Genomic DNA, 19,622 nt, shown 5'->3' on the forward strand with positions numbered 1-19,622 from the left:
ACATATATTTCATTATGCAATGAACAATTCGTGCGTGTGAACGGAAATATAATTCCACGGAAGATGATAAGTGCGTTTCTTCTTCTCTTTTCTCAAAACTTCTCAATTCTTCTCAACATTTTTACACACTTCAACACTAAGAAGAAAACCCGTCCATAATCTTCACCTTCCAATCTCTCTTCCATTTTTAGCTTAATTTCATGAATAAATTAATGAAAAGAAGGTATGTAATGTTACTACTAATTTTTCAAGGGTTTTGTAAAATTCAGTTTTGCTACAGTATTTTGTTAATTGGGTATGTAGGAATGTAATCAAAGTTTAAAGTTACGATTATGGTACTTTTAAATTAGGTTTTGTAAATTTTAATTGTTAAATTGTGTTTAATTCTTAGCTAGGTTTTTGAAGTTGTAAATTAGGTTTTAAAGGATTAATTTGAATCGGGATTCATTAATTGGAGTTGGGTTTTGGTTAATTTTATGTGTTTAGAGATGGATATGTTTGTTGTATATGTAGAAGACCTAATATGTGTATGTAAATTGAGTTAAAGCAGTAGAGATGGATATGTTTGTTGTACAAAATCTAATTCGTGTGTATGGTTGTTTTTGAAATTATAGGATTTTGAATTATGAATGTATATGAATTTATGGAACAATGTATGTTTATGGAATTGTATTGCATTGTTGATTATATTTGATTATAGGTAGACTTGGTTATGGATGAAATTTGAATTTTGTAGGATCGAATTTTTACTACGTTTTCTTTTACAAAATGTATTTGACTTCTCTAATAATTTTAGATAAATGACCTAGTAATCCGCTAATTGAACCACTAGTTAAACCGTTTGACCCTGACCCAGTAGTTTTACTGATTCGACGTCTTGTCTGGGTTTTAAAACACTGCTCAGAACTACTGTAATTTAGAATTAGAGTAGGTTATCTAACCATCTCGCAAACCATAGGTATCTGAGTTTCTGGAATATATGAAAGTTGGTGAACCAGTTCGCAAACCGTAAAGTTTCAGAATGGGACAGTTCACCAACCCGGTTCACGAAGTGTGGTGATCTAAAATTTATGGAAAAAGGCTAACGGTTGGCGAACCCAGTTCACGAACCATTCTCATCTGAGTTTACGAATCGTCGAACGGTTCACGAACCGTAACGCACAGGATTCATGAACTGACTAAGGGGTTCACTATCCGTTTCACCAACGGTCGCAATGAATACTAACAAATACTCAAAGACTTATTTTTAATTATGTTTAGCATTGATATAACTCTCATAAACACCTTTAAGACATCTATGATCACTAAAATACCTTGTGTACGTGGACCATGATTAAAGTCTTAAGTGTTTAAATGAACGCGATATTGCTTATTAGTTCGAAATGCATATTTGCCAAGAATTGTCATAATACACGGTTCACTACCCTGACCACTGTGTATATTCTTTTACGTAATTTCAAGATAAATTTCTCACATGCTTACTTGAAACCCTAATTATTTCATCTAAACGGAGAAAATGGTTGCTTGAATCTTAAGTTATCTTAGCTTGAATTCTAAGGAACCCTCAGTCCTGAACATTTATAAATAGAGACACTCATATAACTGGGATATTAAATCCCTAACATTTTGTGTGCTAGTTGATTTCTAGAGTTATTATAGCATTGCTCGGTTGAACCCACCAAGCGTTGGTATGTCAAGTTTGGTTCTGATATTTTAGTATCAAAACTCAATTAGAATCGCTTGATTAAATGTACTAGAGTCAACTTCGTTTAGGTTAGACTAGAAAGTCTAGGAATGTTAAGACATACAAGTATTACCTTGAAGACCTGAATATCGTGAAGACGTGTCTAGTACAATGAAGACATCATCCTTCAACTTGAGGTTAGTAATACTGAATTGACTTGTTTCCATTCCTATCGTTACTTTCAAATCGTTTAAAATTGAAAAAATAACATGCGAGGTTATATTTAATACTTTGGTATTATATTTGGTCATTTTATTATGATCAAAGTGTCGAGGAAGAATATTTAATTACGTATTATAGCGTTTATCTTTTGAACTTCCTAAATGCGACATCGACATAATTTATGTAACTAATTATTACTTGATTGTGTATTGGATATAGGTACGATTTCATCTTAGGATACTATGTTTGATTACATATGCTTAAAAGAAGTAAATATACAAAACTTGTTTCGTATTCGAAAGGAAATCAATAGGTGTTTTGGTCCGGTTTTATAAGAAGATCTTTTGTATGACCAATTCGAACCTAAGGTAGGAATTTTGGTAGAACCGGTCATAACTTATATTGAGAGTTATGGTAGAACGATTCATACCTATATTGGGATAGATCCATACCTTTGTTGGGATACATGGTACAACCATTCCCTTTATTGGGAGTCATGGTAGAACCGATCCCTACCTATATTTGAGACTTGGTAGAAATGGTCCCAAGAGCAAAACCTATTTACAATATTCATATATTACCTACAGTTTTGTGTTAGTTTGGAATTAGGGTTTGTTAAATTAAAAAGTTTCAGATGTCGACATATTTTGAACATGTATATATAATTCTTATCTTTTACTATTCAAAGATATTCCTTGATACTCAAGGTGACCCCAAACTAAAATATTGAGAATCTTTTAATTAAGATTTTCGAATAATATGTTTTCGATTTTCCAGCAATCAAAACATATCTTTTTAGAAGCTATATTAGTTAATGGGCTAAACTAATATAGATATTTCTAAACAGAGATTCCGGAATTACAGGTTAGATATTAGTTGGAAATATGAAAACCGAAATTAGGTACTTTATTGCATATCTTTAGAATCTTTCAGTTTTGGAATTTCTTTGTTATCCAAATAACCTTGGTCTATAAATAGTTGAGTTTGCATTTCTTGCAAACTATCCTAAGAGTCAGTAAAACTTCATTCGTGTTGTTTCTCGTGGAGTCGTCTATCCGGAGAGGAAAGTACCCTAATTAGGTGAAATCTCTTATGATCGCTCGTTTAAAGACTTATGTGGGATCAAGAAGCTCTGTGAGTACTGTTGGTGGCAAATTAGATAATTACATTGTTATTTGATATGATTTTTAATTTTTTGTTTTAGTAAATAGGATTCGAACTCTAAGACTTGTGAAGATTAAATTTAAAGATTTAAAGAAAATAAATAAAGTGCGGGTTACTGGGACTAAGATGTCACCGAATTCATATCTTAAGGTTCAATTATTCATTCTCCACAATTATCTCTCAATAAAAATAATATCGACTCTTATTTTTCCAAACTAGATTATCAAAATATTAGTTATAAATCGTAAGCATGGGACATCAAACATTTAAGCAAGCATGATCCATCAACTAAAATGATGACTAATTAATCAAAATCATAATTTTATTTTAATTGGTTCAAAAGTCATATAGAGAATAAAATAAATTCACCCATGTATGAAATTTGGATTCATCCGTCGACCTAGTGTAGGGGTTTACCTCCTCATATTGTAGACACACTCAAAATTCATTTTTATTGCTCAAAAGTGCTTACAAAAAGTGAAGAGATAAGAAAACTGAGTTTCGCAACGCTGTAAAGCCGTTACAGAACTGTTACAATGAATATTACAGAAAACTATTGTTCTTTTCTGTCGCAGAAAATTGTCGTTCTTGATAGAAATAGTGACAATTTTAAACGACAGACTATAAGCGTAGTATGTGTTTCTTCTTCTTCTTTTCTGCAGCAGCAAAAAAATCTGCTCTGCAACCCTCTGTTCTTCTCCCCAGTCACTCGATATCCTCTCCTGTGACACCAACAACCTATTTATACATCACCAACACCCTCAACCACTCGATTAAATTCCATATATCTCGTCTTTACTTCATCTGCCAAATCACCGAGATTTCTTTCTCTCTTTAACTTTTCCACGCATCTCTGGATTGACAAAATCTCTCTCAATTATTAGAATAAAATCCATGGAATATTACTTCCTTAAACTGCACAAAATAACTTCAACGGAGTAATACAGAGAAGTTGAGAATATTTCATCCATGTTTTATCTCATCACGTTTCTACAACATCCAAACACACTCAAATCTTGCTCACAACAAGATCATACAAACCCCAACCTACTTCAGACACGCGCAGTCCTTAAATACTTTCCAGAAATAAATCCGAGAATATATTCCTTTCCTGATTCTTCTCTGTTTGATGATTCAGACAAGTCTAGTCCACACAAATAACTATACCAATAATGTTTCATAGAAACAGGCTGGTTCCAATCCAAATCCGAGATTTAATCTCTCTCAAACTTCTAAAGTTCTTAACAGAACTCTCGGGTTTTGACTTCCCTGTTTTCTTTGAATCCGAATCTCCAGCCCAACTCTGTTGAATCAAATCATTATACCATCCCTGTTAAGCTCAAACAAGTCCGCCCAAGAAGTTTCAGCGATTAAGTCTCTCTAAAATTCCTCCAAAACTCGAGCCCTAAATCTGTTTCTTCACTGCCATTCTTTCCCGCCAATTTTCAGATTTGAAAAGGATGAAGATGAAGTGCCCCTAGCCAAATACAGAGTGTGAATAGCAATAGGTGCCCCTTATCAAAGAAGGTGCCCCTTAGTAATTGAGGTGCCTCTTAACCAACAGTGAGAGTCCGAATAACAAATGCCCTCCGGGGGTGCCTTTAATAACTTTTCGAGCTGATTTTTCTAAAAATGTTTATTGCCCAAAAACACCTACAAACAAGTTTATTAGTGATAAAATGAGTCCCACTAATATATTTATGGGTGAAAATGCGTCACACTTGCGTGCTCATCATTATTTTAGTTTTTGGTTATTGATTTGATTGACTAATAGTTGTTGAAACTTTGATTGCACCTAGTTTGATTATTCTTGAGAGCTTATTCTTCTTATATAAGGTCACTAAAATTAGATCAAAGTATTGACGAGTCTTCAGAACTATTTTTAGATCTGAAGACAATTTATGATCATCCATTGTTAACAGACTCCGTTCTGTGTGTGATCAATCATAAGTGGATTCAAATTTGTGTTGTGCAGGTACAATAGAAGGCAATTGAAGATTTTAAGACAATAAGATTTTTCTTATTGGTTTTCGTATCTCGTAATCTGTGCACATATCTTGATCGGCTGGGATCCGACTAAGATCTGATTTATCTTTGGTAAGTCTGATCAAATAGTCGTATAGATTGGAAACTATCATTTGGTCGTATTCTTCAGTATCCTAATCTGATAGTTGTGAATCTGGATCTGATTATCGGGTTTGGATTGATCTTATCCGACAAAGGAGTTTACTAGTTTAAACGAAAGAGCATTTGTCAAAACTCAAGGAATATTTTCTTAAAATATTATTAGAGTAGTTTCCAAACAAATTTGTTCCTTTACTTTTTAGAAAACGATCAAAAGGAGTTGAATGCTTAAGAATTTACATCGGTAAAGCAACTCAAGATAGTGATTTCTGTCTTGGGATTCACGTGCATTGACCAGATGGTTGTAGGCGCAGGGATACTGCGGGAACTAAGTAACTAGGGTTAGATTACTTGGTCTCAACTATACGAAGTTGGCTTTGTTATATGTATAGCGGCTTAATTTTGAGAGTATCTAAAATTGGACTAGGTCCCGGGGGTTTTCTGCATTTGCGGTTTCCTCGTTAACAAAATCTTGTTGTGTGATTTATTTTTACTTTCATAATTATAATTATTTTATTATAATTAAAATAATTACACTAGTACGTTAATCCTAATAACTTGATATTGATCCTCTAGTAAATTTGCACCGTAACTATTATAAAGTGAATATCTTGAAGTTGTGTTGTCTCGACTTATAGGTTGAAACGAAAAGATTGTGGTGTACTTGGGTACCCTCGTCATTTTAAGAGTTGTCCTCTATTGACCTATATTTCCTCTGAGAAACATAATTAGGTCTACGACTTAAAGACTTCACTTGGGATTAATGAAGTCAAATCCGATTATCTTTACCTTGATAGTTTGTGTATCCTGATCTTGCTTTTCTGTTGTCGAGGTTTTCATAATCTCTTTTAGGCAAGATAAATAGAAATTACAAAGTTTTCTTCGTCTCAGACTTAAGAATCCAGGCTTCTCAGCTAACTGAGTGTAAGTGTTCCGGATTTTGAGGTTTGCTAGTTTTGTTTATTGCAAACAAATTTTCAAGCCTTGATCTTTGATATAAAGGGAAATCATATATGCTTATCTGTTAGGGGAAGATTGTGAAAATGAGAGGGTACCAAGTACACCAACTTTTTAGTTTGACAACCTATATGGACAAAACCTAATACAATTGCAAGTAGACCAACATAATGATCCTTAACAATAGGTATATAGAGTTTATTTCTCTATCTCTTCTCAATCAGAAAGTCTAGACAATGGAATCTGTGAACCTGATTGTTAAGAAGAGTACTTAGAAGATCTCAAAAGTCAATATCCAAGATCAATCTAGTCGTATCTAAATATTCAAATATGAATTCTTCTAAGTATGAAACTTGTTCTTTTTTTTTTTAAGATACGAACTCTACAATAAACGAGCCTCATAATTGATCTTAATTATATGGACTTATGTACTAGAATTGAATATGTATTACTTGTGTAAAAACTATTATAAAGATAAAGAATATAATGCGGAAAAGGAAAAATTCAAGACACCAGAAGTTTTTTAACGAGGAAACCGCAATAGCATAAAATCCCAGGGACCTCGTCCATATTTGAACAACAAACTGTATTAAGCCGCTACACACACTAACTAGCCTACTATCAGACTTTGGACTGGAATGTATTTGAGACCGAATCCATCCTCTAATTAATCATAATTGTTTCACACGCACAAAAAAAAATCATATGTTGATTTCATTGTGGCACTTTAAATAATCATAATTGTTTTCGATTGTCGTATTTTCATTTGTTTTATCCAGATTCATCAGAGTTTCGTTTTTATTTTACATTCATTTATTTTGGGTTTGGGATAAATAAATAAAATACCTAACAAAATATTAAATTAAAAATTGTTTGCATTTGTGGATTTTAAACTAAGATATTTAACAAGCTAAATTTTGAAGAAAAAAAATATTCCTTTTTGTTTTGAAAATCGAGACGAAATTCATTTTAAGGAGTTAATGGTGTAACATCTGGTATTTTTAGTTATGAATTTCAAGACGAAATTCATTTTATGGTGTTAATAGTATAGTACCCGTTATTTTTGGTTATTGAATTTCAGGACGAAATTCTTTTTAAGGGGGTTAATAGTGTAATACCCCCTAATTTTCTTAATATGATTTTGGCGCATAAAACCCCATCCATAACATTTTGTTTGGACTGCAATTTAAAACCTAAATCATAAATAATAATATTTGATTTTAATTATATTATGGTTTCCAAAATAAAATAAAAATAATTATGATTTTTAATTATATAGGGTGTACCTAACAATCTAATTAAATCTAAAATTAATAAATTGGAGGGTTAGCTCTTATCTCTGTGGGGTGGTTGGAAATAAGGAATGATTGTTGTTTACCCCTTATCGTATTATGTGGCTTATATTTAGTCGTTGCACATGATTTTCTTCTCACTTCACATGTGGGACAAAGAAAGATATTTTCTCTTTCTCTCATTTTTTTTTCTAGGGTTATTATATGTACTAGTGTTGGGCCTATGCGTTGCACGGGCTCTGATTAGTGTCCCAAGTTTTTTCTTTTCTTTTTCTTTGAAGCAGTTGTCCGAAGTTTTTTCTTTACTTTTTCTTTGAAGCAGTTTTCTCAAGTTTAAGCGATTATCAAACGGTTTAACAGTGCTAATAAATAAGGTTTTCATGTGAAAATGAGTTAAATTTAGTCTTTTTCGTATTTATATATTGTATACAGAATCATCATAGGCTTCTTATTTCTTCTGTATTATTTGTCTTCTCATTAACTGATGCCCATTTTTTAGTCGATGTAAGAAGGTAATATTCAACAACAGCAATAAAAAGACCTTGCACATATAATCATCTATCTGGTCACCATCCCACTTTTCATTCTTTATGTCGCCAACTGATGCAGCTATTCAGAAAATACTAAGAACTACATCCACGTACCAGAACAATTATCCATAAGATAAAAATCTACGCAAAGAATAAAGAGGCAGCTCAAAAAGAAAACCTTATTAAACAGAATAGTGTCACCGAAATAGAAGTTTTTGCATATCTGGCATTTTTATCCAATTTACACCTACATATAAAGCTAATTTACACCTACATATAAAGGAAGTATTAATAACATATATGTATACATAAGCCAAAATTAGCTCTCGTGCTATCATTATTCCTTTTTAGTAGCATATTCTTCTTTTCCTTGTCATCAATAAGATTCAAAACCATACCCACAGTCTTCTATACAGAAAAATGGACCTACTAACGATTTCATCTCCATCATACCTTCATCACTATTAGTGTGAGTTGGTGTCCTTTTTAGTAGTAGTACTTTGTATTTTATATATTAGATTGTTGTAAGCTATGAACAAATGGGGAAGTACGCAACAGAAGTCCAAATTAGCAAACTTGTCATTTTTGTAGTTTCTCACTTTATTAATGAAAGCTTGTTGTAATGGTCAGTCGTTGTTAGACATTGAAGTTTTAACTAGTCGTTAATCATTACTTTCTTGTTCACAACAGGCAAAGACGTCAATGCACTAAAACTCCCACCTCCACGCAATCTTCAGATGAAAGTCGGGAAATTAAAAACACAAGTATATGAAAATCCCATATTTATATTTGTAGGAAATTACATCAATTAGTGGTCATAGATAAAATAGAACTAACTTCAAGAAAACATGGAAAACAATATAGTGGGTATTATGCTTACCATTAGATCCATGTAATGACCACTAATCACTTCACTTGGTTTCCTTTGTGTCTTGGTATTTCGTGCACAGCCTTGCGGGTTTTCATGACTGGCAATAAAACTTACATCCCCGTAAAACAACAGTTCAATTCTTATAAATTACTCCCATGTAATTTGATAATTCATGCACTTCAGTAAACAACACAATAGAAAGAAGACGACATACAAAACCATCAGTTATTTAACTGAAAGAACACTCACAACTTAAAAAATGATCTCACATTAGTTTGAAATGTTCTCGAAGCATATCACTGACATTGCCCGTTAAAATTCTTATCCTGCAAACATTGTGGGAAAAAAAATAAAAATTTGAGAACAGTAAGGCAACTCTAATTCTCGTTACATATAAATGAAATAAGATACATTTGTTGCAGTGGCCACTTTATTGGAACCGGAAGCATGTATGGCATGATTTTTCATGTACCTATTTCATGTTATATATTGATACTGAAAGCATTTCATCCTTTTCCTTATTCAAATAATTATCCCATCTGTGCGAGTCGAACCCACAACATCATGGATGAAAACCATGTGCTCTGCTATTTGAGCTAAGACATAAACTACAGTTGGATCTATCTGTCCAAAAGAATTAACAGCATGAGGGTATAGCAAGAAGAAAGTGTACATCCCTGCTTCATATAAACATATACATAACATTGATAGCGAATCTGAATTATATATTGCATACCAACCTTAACAGCTTCAATGGTAGCCTTGCAATTGGCAACAATATTACATTGTATGACATTGTCCCTTGCACATATTTCACTTCTATAAACATCTCTCGTACCTCAAAAGTTTCACATATTTCACCTGGTGGTAAATAAGATGAATACTAAATTTTAGTTCTAATAACAACAACTTGGAGACAGTAATTGGTATATAACTCTTAGCATTTTAACAAAAAAAAGTTAACCAAAACCCATAAATTCAAATTACCAAAACGAAAAAAGCCTTCAAAGTATTTTATCACAAATAACTCTTTTAAGACCATCTCCAATGCGGGAAGAGGGAATTCCCTAAAAATCCGACATGGCAGCGAATAATATCGTCGTATAAAGCAACAGGGGATCGTCATGTCCAACGGTGAAATCCAAAACTGTATACCGGTCAGTATAATGTATACCAATCGTTTTAATGTTATGCAATCGAGTTATGGATTTGCGGTCGGGGAAAAGTTTACCGAGGATCATTTCAACATTATTTTAATACGTAATGCTTTTTAGTTATTTGTAGAAGTTTTTTTTTCTTCGTAGCGTTTTTTTTGTGTCAGCGCCTGTAACAATCGGTTTTGTAACGACGTTAGTGTATTATGTTTTAGTCTGATCTATGCTAGTTTGGGAAGTGTGTTTTGGTCTTCTACAAAACTTTTTTTTTTTGGTCGGGTGAATGCATGAATGCAGAACTTGGAATTGAAAAATTGTTTGGTTTCATAACTTTCTTTGCCTAGGAACTCAAATTTTTGTTTTGTTCAATTTTTGTTTTGTAATGCGTTTTGGTGTTATGCATTGAAGATAAAGATAAAGATAAAGAGTGTTACATATTCACCAAGTATTCTGCAAACTTTTATTTCTACTCACACTCTAGTATATAATTCCAACTCAAAAGGTTTTGTATAAGGTCTAAAAATACGTTTGCTCCTTCATAATTTTTTGTTAGAGCATAGATCGGTTGACCCACCAAGTGTTGGTATGTCGAGTTTGGTTGTCATATTTTAGTGAATCAAAACTCATTTAAAGAGTCGCTTGATTATATACTAGAGTCAACTTCATATAGGTTAGCATGAAAGTGTTAGGAATACACTTTAGTTATGAAACTCTAGTTAGACATATTGAAACTCATTTAAAGAGTCACTTGATTACATATAGCTTGGTTGAACCCACGTAACGTATCTTTCAAGTTTTGCATATTGAAAACATAACTGCGAAGCTGTGTATGAAACTCTAGTTAGACATAGTATTAAGGAATACAATACGATGTTTATTGCTTAACCATTAAACTTTGTATATAAGACATCAACATGATCATATGAATGTTATTGTGGTTATGTATGGGTATGAGTGAAGATTTCATCCTAGAAAACAATGTTTTACATTCGTTTAAAGGAAGTAAGTTCATAAACTTTTTTTGTGAATCGAAAGGGAAATCGCTAGGCTTATTGGTATTGTTATTCATTGCAAATCTATTTTGAATTACCAATATGTGTGTTTAGTATAACCGCTCATAAACTTGTTTATGTATCTTGGTAAAACTATTCACAAGGCCTTACTTATGTATTGGTATGACTTTTATTAGTGATACCGATCTTAAGTAATCACTCAAGATGGTATGATCGATGCCTTGTAAATAGCAACTTTTATCTAGTCATTGGGGAACCGATCCTGGTAAGAGGTGCAACAAATTTGCAAGAGGGAATCGATCCTTGTAAGAGGTGCAACACGTTTTTAGTAGATGGGGGAACCGATCCTATGAACATGTGCAACAAGTTTGTAGTTTTGGGGGAACCGATCCTATGGACATGTGCAATCGAATACAGGTAGTTACCATAAGTTGTGGGGAACCGATCCTAGTATCTAGTCAACCAAATTTTGGTAACTAGCGTGACTATGCCAAGTACTCACGTGGAGGTAGAACAGAACTTGTTTTGGTATAACCGAGAAACCCATAATTTGTGATTTGAAAGGATAATCAATAAAATAGTTCTTGGAATTCAGACGAACCAATTCTAAGCTTGTTTCGAAGTGTGGCAAATCGTTTCGAAGATTGTAAGTATGAAAAAGGACTTGCAAAGTAAATATGTCGACATACTTTGAACATGTGCAGTAACTCTTATCATTAATTGTTCAAAGATATTCTTTAATAGCTAAAGGAAAATCTCAGGATCGAAATAAATTGAGAATCTTTTATTTAAGGTTTCTTAGTTTTTATTTGCTATTTAATCTCCAACAATTAAATGCATATCCTTAGAAAATAATAATTAGCAATGTGCATTTACTGATTATAGATTTTTCTATTGGGATTTCGGTCAATATTTGGACAGTGCATTTCCAGGAATTATGAAACCGATTTTTTGTTTATTGCATATCTTTGAGAACATTCGGTTTTGGAAATTCCTTGGTGTCCAAACTTCCTAGTCTATAAATATTGAAGTTTGCATCTCTAGCAAACTAATCCTCACAACCAGAAAAACTACCTAGTTGTGTTGTTACTGGTGGAGCCGTCTATTCAGAGAGGAAATTAACCTAATTAGGCGAAATCTCTTACGGCCGCTCAGTTTAAAGACTTATTTGGGATTGAGAAGCTCTATTAGTACTGTTGGTGGGAAACTAGATAATTGCAGTTTATTATTAGTTTCCGACTGATTTAATTGACTAACGGTTGTTGAACTTTAATTGCACCTAGTTTTTTTATGCTTGAGAATCTTTTCTTCTGATATAAGATTCACTCAAACTAGATCGAAGTTTCGACGGGGATCTATAGACTGTTTGTAGATCTAAAGACGTCTTTTGATAATCCAACGTTAACAGACTCCGTTCTGTGTGTGATTGATCACAAGAGATTCAAGTTGATTGTGTGCAGGTGCTGATTGAAGATTAAAGAAGATTTGAAGACAAGAAGACCTTTTGGGTTCATAATATTTGGTGTGCACAATACTTGTTTCGGCTGGAAAGGGATCTAACTATAATCGGTTTATCTTTGTGATAAATTGGATTGATTAGTTGAGTATATCGGCATCAATAAACTTCTTTGTGATTGATAGTGTTGATTGCTTAGTCTAACAATTACTTCGGTAGTTGTTGAGAGATTGATCTAAGGACCCGACAAAGGAGTTTATTGGTTAAACGGAAGAGCCTTTGTCAAACTCAAATCACGTTGTTTGAAAAGAGTTGTTACCGAACAGATTTGTTGTTCCTTTACTGTTTGGAATACGAACTAAAGGAATTGTTCCAAGTGCGTGACTTATTAACAAGTTGGAGACCGCATGGATACTGAGGAAACTAGGTGAACTATAGGTTTAGTTGCTTGGTATCAACTATACGAAGTTGGTTTGATTTTGTATATCGGATTAATTCTGAGAGTATTCAATTCTGGACTAGGTCTGGGGGTTTTTCTGCATTTGTGGTTTCCTCGTTAACAAAATCTTGCTGTGTCATTTACTTTTATTTTCCGTAATTATAATATTTTGTTATTATAATTTAAAGTAAATTACACAAACGTTAATTCTTATTTTAATTGATAGACAATCCCTAAAGTTTGGTTAAGTCCGAACCTACTATCAAGTAAACATACTTCGTTGTTGTATTGTCTCGATCTTGTATCCATAGTCAATCACACAAGTTATCTTGTTGTCGTATTCTCTCGATCTCGTATCCATAGACAATCACACGAAGTTTGAACCGGTTAGTTGTATTGTCTCGACTCAGTTTATAGACAATCACTTTCGGAGAAAGGACTTATAGGTGGAAATTTTTTAGATTGAGGTATATTTTGCTCCTTCATAATTTTTCTGAACATGTTTGTCTAAGTAGTGTGTGTAATTGATTTTATTTATATTTGTACTCTAGAGATTTTTTGATATGTATAACTAATTTTAATCGTGCATTCGAATAATAGGTCAAGTATGAAGAAATACGGGACAATTTCATGCATGGAAGTCTCAGAACATATATCTAATTTCGCTAATGATGTTGGTCGAGAAGAAATCACATTTAGAGGAGGATTTCGTGAATTTCAGGATTTATATTCTAAAGATACGTCTACTGAACTTGCTCAAACCGTGATTGACAATTATGGATTTGGTAGTAGATTTAGACTTGACTTGCTGAATGGAGACCAAAGAGTTGCAGAAGCGGTGGTTGAGCGATGGTGGAGTAATACTAATTCATGTCACTTTTCTAATTTTGAACTAATTTTATCACCGTTGGATTTTACTTTTCTCACAGGAACACCAGTATATGAAGATGATAGCGATGATGAAGAAGTTGAAAATTTTATAAATTTGTTACCCAGCTATGCTGGATTTTTACGGTGAAGGTTTTGCGCCAAACAGTTCAATGGGTATTCCGACATCGTCTTAAGCAAAGTTTATAAAGTCTCGAAATGCTAAACTATTAGTGACGGATTGGGAAGAGATTGCTAGATGCCTTTTTTTATGGATGATTGGACATTTATTTTTGAGCAATGCTTCATCTGTTGTCAAGTTGGGATGGTTATCCGTTGTTGATGATTTAGACTCGTTGAACCAATATGACTGGGGCGGAGCCATTTTGGGTAGAATTTACGGATCGCTCGCAGAATGCAGTTTTTCCGGATTTTGGCACGTGTTAGAGGTGATAATTATTGAAATTTTAAATTATTTAGGTAGTGTTTTTAAATAATCAATTACTAATATTTTTATATTTTTCTAATTAATAGTACTGGTTTTACTCTTATTTTAATACGTTAGCGCCTTTCTTAAATTAAGGACGTGGAAACACTGATTTGTTCCCTAAAATGTGCGAATACAATAAACAATTTCATGTGATAAAACAGAGATATGTATCTAAACACTCTCTCCTTAACATGCGTGATCAAATAGAAATGATGGGAGCTGAAGGTATAACATGGAATAACATTATTCATAGTGTACACGATCACGTCCAATCCAGCAGAGAAATATCAGCTTGTAGATTTATCTTGTTCGACCCTGAAAAAAGCGAAGGTGGTATGTATTTAGGAGAACGTGGTCTTCGTCAGCTTACTAGACAAATATATATTCCAGATAATCCCCCTTCTTACACAACAATAAATGAAATTCCTCGTGATATTTACTTGGCTCAGCATGGAACACTGGAATACGGATGGTATGCTGGGTTATAATTTGCACACGGATGCGAAGGTTGAATATCGGTGTCACTAGGCATTTCCTAGGCTAAGGAAGAGTCACTAAGCATTGGAGTTTGTCCTTCCTATTGACTCTCAGTACAGTTAATCAATTCAATTTGCTTATAGTTATACCGATCCAACGCCATTATTTTGTCAAGACAATGCTCGAACCGGAAATCTTTGTTTTTGTTTTGAATCTTAAAATCAGCACGAGCTTGTTTCATCTGAATACAAATGAAGTAATGAGAAAATGAATTATAAAGGGTTACCCAATATATTAACAAATTTATTTTCATTAAAAAAAATTACCAGTTTCGCCTCGTTCCAACCACTTGGATTGCTCCTATACAATTTTCCTAATATATTGGTGAACTTTTTGGTTTCTTTTGTGATCTTGTTATACTGATTGCTCAGTGCGTGACTGGTACAAATTTCTTTGCATATATTGTTAGCATTATATATTTCTGCAACTCTATCCCATAATAAATCAATTGATTGATTAGCAACGACGGGGGTATCGAGACTAATATACACAAATGCTTTGCTCAAAACAACATCTTCTTCTGGAGAATACCGAGCACGACTCCCAGTAGCCATGTTTTTTTGTCCTGGAATATAACTTTCGAAAGGAATGAGTAATGGTTTGAGGATGAAAGAAGTTGGGAAGATAAAAGGCTGGTTTAGTGTGGAAGATTACTAGTTGAAGATCTCTATTTATAGGAAAAACAAACAAAAAAGTGCAATTAAACTGACGGAATAACCAAAATCGAAATATACGAAATAACGTGAAAGAAAAGCCCGACATAACCCGAAAAAACGCGAAAAATTTCCGTATATAAATTATTTTATCGATCGATGAAATGAATACCGATGGGGTGAGAGTTTGTGGGCCCAAACAATTGCGACCGAGATTAGGAATGTGGATCGGTAAACTAAATACCGACCGCTATATAGTATACCTATCGGGTAATTGTTCAAAACCCTTCCCCTATTTCCTTCTTCCCCAGTCGAATTCCCTTGTATAGGTGAAGGGAAACTGAGTTTTGGGGAATTCCCAACCCCATTTGACATTGCAATTCCCATATTTAAGGGTACAAATCCCTCATTGGAGATGGTCCAAACGGGACAGTTGGTCTCCCTATTTTTATAACACAAATAACCCTTCTAAACGGGACAATTGATATTCCATTTCCAATTCTAACATCAGCTTGAAACCTATCAACTCCCTTGTAAGAGCAATATGCCATCAACACAGATGGATCCGCGAAAAACACTGAGAAGAATGAGAGAATTGAACTTGCATTAGGAACTAACCACTGGTTAGCAATCAAATATATACAGTTGATCGGTTGTCAGCCGTCAAATATAATTTCACTTTCTTATTTAACTACAATAAATATAGTATGTGGTAGGAAAGAGTTCGTGTCCACAAAGAGGCTTTTGTTGTTATAAAATTTTAGTTTCTTAAGTAACCAAGGGGGGATTTTTGTTATTTTAGAAAAGCAAATAAAATAATTGAAAGCAATAACGATAATTTGAATAATCAATAAGGAGAAGATATTGGTCATGTGATAGTATCATTCACAAACATGTATTTTCATCAATGACTAGAATTGATATTTTAATCTCTCATCTATTAAAAGCCCTAGGATACCTTGATCGCAAGAATATCCCGCTAATTCCCTAATTTCATCACAACCACATTAAAAGATGCATATGTGAATTCTTCCTAGAAAGTAACCCAAAGTGTAAAAGCACAATTAAGTTTAACTCCCTAAAAGCTTTAAGATTTATGGAATAAGACTAATCAAAGCAATCAAACGTGTAAAAGCACTAATTCGATTTAACCAAGGTTATGATTCATATGTGACTAGTAGGATATATCGCTACAAGCACTATCCTCAATTATGCTACTTAAAATCAGGGACAAACAATTTTTTCGTATTGAAAACCCTAATATAGCTTTAGAGATGAATGCAAATCGGATTGATTCCGGACTCAACCAATCAAACAATCAAATCATATGATAAAATAAACCATGAATCATAAACAATAAAGTTGAGACAAAACTAATTCATACAATCAAATAACATGCTTGAGAAATCAAGTTTTATCCCATAACCAATAATTGAATTTAGTTACTCATAATAATGGAGTTCATCATAATCATAATCAATAAAATAAAGAAGATGAAAACAAACAGCAAAAACTAGAAGAAGTTCTCTCCAAAGCTACAAGTAGAAAATAATACGTGATACCCCAAGTTGTAGAAAACTTTCCCTTTTTGTAGCTTTTCTTGTCTTCTAAATTAAGTCAAGCTTCAAAGGTCCAATAGATAGAAGTCCTCCGTTCATCACTGAATTTCTTACACACAGCAGAGGAACCCTAATTTCTCCTCCATCGATGCTTCAATCAACAGTTGCAGACTTAAATTCCTCCTATTTATTCTCTCAATTTATCCATGAACTCTCACATTGATTCCTCTCTCTGATGAAGCTGCCATATCTGTTCTCTCTTTCTCGATCTCTCCCTTTCTCTGAGCTTTATGTGCCGCCATAGATTCAGAAATGAAGCTAATGATGAGAAGAAATGATTTCTCACTCAATTTTAGGTTTTGCTGTAGAAAATGAGAAAGGATACAGCCACTCAGGTAAGACTAGATAAGGGGTACACAGATGACTCTAGTCACCCTAAAAGTTGATATGAGCCATCAAAGAATGACAGTTCCTTTTTCTCCACTTTGCTCTTCTTTGAATTCTTTTAACAACAACATCTGTCTCTTACTTCTCATATTCACTTCTTCTCTTCAATGTCTCTTCATCACTAAAGCCGTCGTGCTTTTCAGACAGAAATTTGCATCACTAAAGCCGACATACTTTTCAGACAGAGATGAAGAAATAAAAGCAAATAATGAGAAATATCTGCATCCAACAGAAGTTGCACCTTTTTGCCTTTTAAGCGTGTTTCTTCTTCAAGATACATAAATTACCTAAATACTCAAAAGCAAACACAAGATACATAATTTACAAGAAAACTAAGCAAAGAAAGCATAAACAATAGATAAATATTAAGGTGTTTTAGACACCTATCAAATTCCTCCACACTTAGACTTTGCTAGTCCTCGAGAAAATCAAACAAAACAATTCTAAAATATACAAACAACTCCATGTCGCCGAGAAAACGATTATTCTTAGCATGAATAACATGCCTTTGAACCCCCTAGGTGTCCCTAATGGACGAGTTATAGTCTCGTGAAGGTTTACAAGAGGTTTGCCTACAAAACCTATTTTTCAAACTCCGTCTACCTGTGACAAATCCATGAATGAATCCAATATGGTTGCAAAAGGAGGTACCTTGTTATGAATCCAAATTAGTATGTATAAATTAAGCTCTGTTAAGAAAGTCGAACAAGCCACAATCTCGGAAAATAACAAACCACAATCACAAATGAATAGATAAAGAAGATGGAAATAGATATAGATGGTTGCGATGTTTACTAAATTGATCGATGTTTCCCATATCTGTCTGAAGGTCGCTGCCAATGATGAACCTATGAATCCTATTGGATTGAGCTACTGGTCTGAATTCTAATATCAACACACTCGCATATACAAGGGAACCAGCAGTTAATAAACTTAAATCTAGATCGACTCACTGGCATATACAAGGGAACCAGGAGTCGATTTTATTGCACCATAACAATTTTTTTTTCTTTGACATCATGATTGGATCTTGTGGATCCAAGCACATGTTTCTTGTCAGCAGATTACATGATAGTTCCCTTGGATCCTGCACTCCAAGCTTGCTTAGGCGACGGAGACAGGGAGAATACACACATATTGCTTTATCCAAGTGTCAAATTTATTCCGTTTGGTCAATTGGTCGGTCTTTTTTTTTTTTTCTATTTTTGTAGTAACTCAATCACACTATTTCATCCTAACAGCAATAACTAGTCGATGTTAGTGACCCAGCAAATCACATAGATATAACATAAAGGTTGCAAAAGTAAAAACAGAAAGTGATATGGTGATATTCCGAGCTATGGTAACAACTTTCATATAATTTCTAACACTTGAATAATTTTGTCCCTTGTAGTTAATGGGTTCCTCAACTCCCGCAACCAAAACGATTTCATCCACATAGATTGGTAGTGTCATCCTAAAGGCACATATTTCTATGTTTTGGAGTATCATTTTTTTTTTTTTTTTCATTTTTCAGTTTTCTATTTTTTTTATTTTATTTTTACTAAAAAGCATCAAACTCTAAAAAAATATAAATGCTTCGCCACACTTAAACTTTACATTGTCCTCAATGTAAATTAACTCATCCAAAGTGAAGTTCAAGGTGGGAAATTACACAAATAATATGCAAAAACAAAGATAAAAATACTTAAAAAATAAAAAGATAAAGGTAAAGATACAAAACCGGTGGGTTGCCTCCCGCTTAGTGCTTGGTTTAAAGTCGTCAGCCCGACTATCTCCTTGCTTTCTATGACTCCTCCAAAGGGATTGCATCCACAAAATTAACTCATTCCTCCACTTCGGAAGAGAAGTTCTCATAGTATGGTTTCAACCGGTGCCCATTAACTTTAAATTCCTTGCCTGTAGCTATGCTACGAATTTCGACTGCACCATGAGAAAACACATTAGTAACAATGAAAGGTCCAATCCAACGTGACCTTAATTTACCCGAAAATAATTGCAAGCGAGAATTAAACAAAAGCACTTTCTGCCCAACACAAAATTGTTTTCTAGAAATCATAGTATCATGAAATGCCTTCGTTTTCTCCTTGTAAATGCGTGAGATTTCAAATGCATCATTGCGAAGCTCCCCTAGCTCTTGGAATTGTAACTTCCTTTGCTTTC

This window comes from Papaver somniferum, chromosome 6, assembly GCF_003573695.1.
Source record: "Papaver somniferum cultivar HN1 chromosome 6, ASM357369v1, whole genome shotgun sequence".
In the NCBI taxonomy this organism is placed as follows: domain Eukaryota; kingdom Viridiplantae; phylum Streptophyta; class Magnoliopsida; order Ranunculales; family Papaveraceae; genus Papaver; species Papaver somniferum.